Source organism: Palaemon carinicauda, chromosome 2 (assembly GCF_036898095.1).
Source record: "Palaemon carinicauda isolate YSFRI2023 chromosome 2, ASM3689809v2, whole genome shotgun sequence".
In the NCBI taxonomy this organism is placed as follows: domain Eukaryota; kingdom Metazoa; phylum Arthropoda; class Malacostraca; order Decapoda; family Palaemonidae; genus Palaemon; species Palaemon carinicauda.
The window spans coordinates 93,238,923-93,241,422 of NC_090726.1; the positions used below are offsets into that span (position 1 = coordinate 93,238,923).

A 2,500-nucleotide genomic window follows, 5' to 3' on the forward strand; every position below is an offset into this window, starting at 1 on the left:
ATCCATACACATCAGTCTTTTTAATTCATTCTCGCTGCACATCCTCACATTTCTCAGGCTTTGAAAGTATACGACATCACAATACTGCACGAAGAGTAGATCTGAACAGCTACCACCATTTTCCTTTCATTCACATTCATTATCCACACTTAATTTCCGTAAATAATGTTATATTATGTATCTTCAAAAGTTCTTTCCTAGATATCAGTAGGCGTTTTGAGTGTTTTCCAAATTTTGCGCACACTTTGTTACCTCTCTTGCTCACTTATTTAGTAAATCTGCGGTTCTTTAAACATAATATCATTCGTTATATTTATTCCTGATACGTGAACAAATCAATCGTTGCAATTCTTCTACTATCAACATTAACATTCATTTCGTCATTGTTCTAGTTTCCATTTACCATAGTTATCTTAGTTTTGCCTACATTTTACCATCAATTTTCTCCTCAAAATGGTCTCGATTTCTTTCCATTGATTTCCATTGTTCTTAGTAAGTGCTGTCGCATTTTCAAACAACTACTCCATGCTCTAATAACTACTTTTATGTTATATATATGGAATTATTTAGTTCCAACTCTCGTGTATTTCCTCAGATCTCTTGCATCACACCCTTTTGAGGATATTAAACCGAGTTTGGACATGACACACACACACACACACACAAACACACACACACACACACACACATATATATATATATATATATATATATATATATATATATATATATATATATACATATATATATATATATATACATACATACATACATACATACATATACCAAAGGCACTTCCCCCAATTTTGGGGGGTAGCCGACATAAACAAGAAACAAAACAAAAAGGGGACCTCTACTCTCTACGTTCCTCCAGCCTAACCAGGGACTCGGCCGAGTTCAGCTGGTACTGCTAGGGTGCCACAGCCCAACCTCCCACATTTCCACCACAGATGAAGCTTCATACTGCTGAGTCCCCTACTGCTGCTACCTCCGCGGTCATCTAAGGCACCGGAGGAAGCAGCAGGGCCTACCGGAACTGCGTCACAATCGCTCGCCATTCATTCCTATTTCTAGCACGCTCTCTTGCCTCTCTCACATCTATCCTCCTATCACCCAGAGCTTTCTTCACACCATTCATCCACCCAAACCTTGGCCTTCCTCTTGTACTTCTCCCATCAACTCTTGCATTCATCACCTTCTTTAGCTGACAGCCATTTTCCATTCTCTCAACATGGCCAAACCACCTCAACACATTCATATCCACTCTAGCCGCTAACTCATTTCTTACACCCGTTCTCAACCCTCACCACTTCGTTCCTAACCCTATCTACTCGAGATACACCAGCCATACTCCTCAGACACTTCATCTCAAACACATTCAATTTCTGTCTCTCCATCACTTTCATTCCCCACAACTCCGATCCATACATCACAGTTGGTACAATCACTTTCTCATATAGAACTCTCTTTACATTCATGCCCAACCCTCTATTTTTTACTACTCCCTTAACTGCCCCCAACACTTTGCAACCTTCATTGACTCTCTGACGTACATCTGCTTCCACTCCACCATTTGCTGCAACAACAGACCCCAAGTACTTAAACTGATCCACCTCCTCAAGTAACTCTCCGTTCAACATGACATTCAACCTTGCACCACCTTATATATATATATATATATATATATATATATATATATATATATATATATATATATATATATATGTGTATGTTTGTGTGTGTAATGTCTTTGTATGTGTGTGCGTTTACATGTATGTTTGTATGATTGCACTCGCGCATACTTTGAAAACTATATACAAATAAATGAACAGAAAGGTTTTTCTCTGAACATTTTCTATTTTCAACGGGATGTCAGTTTTCTGATTTGGTTTTATATAATTGTCATAATGACAGTTCTCAGCTATAACGAGCAAGCAATGAAAAGGACGTTAAACGAATGAAGAAATGATCCGGCAAAAAAGGCAAGATAGTCACCCTTTAAAGAAAGTGTTTTTTGTAGACTTAGATTTTTAGGAAAAGAGTAGTGGGGGTTTGTAGCAGCAATTCTAAAAATGCCAGTTTCTCATGGAATGCTCTTGGTAAAGATAAAATTTACGACGAATTTCCAGGCGATGATGACCAGAGAATATTTTTCTCAAAACAATTAAATTTTCATCTACACCTTGCGAACCATTTTGGTATTTAATCTTCACTTTAAAGGTGGACAGTATGATTCAATAATTTTCTTGTCAGTTTAGCTAAGTATTCATAATGTTTTATGTTGAGTATCTGGGTTAATATTTCGAGTATATTGTTAGATGCTTTGGTTTAATGGAGTATTTTGAGTTCTAATCGTTGCTTCTAAATGTGTTAAGTAAAATGTAAAGTTTAAGTTTATGGTATGTATGGAATTCTGTTTCATGGTCTATTATCTGGTAATGCACACACATTATACATATGGATATATATATTTATATATATATGTATATATATATATATA

At 36.2% G+C, this 2,500-nt stretch overlaps 1 protein-coding gene across 2 annotated transcripts in view; it reads left to right on the forward strand.

The window, feature by feature from the left end:
* Nucleotides 1-2,500, forward strand: part of LOC137625985 (cell adhesion molecule Dscam2-like) — a 2,034,023-nt gene that overhangs the window by 308,502 nt on the left and 1,723,021 nt on the right. The window lies entirely within an intron of this gene.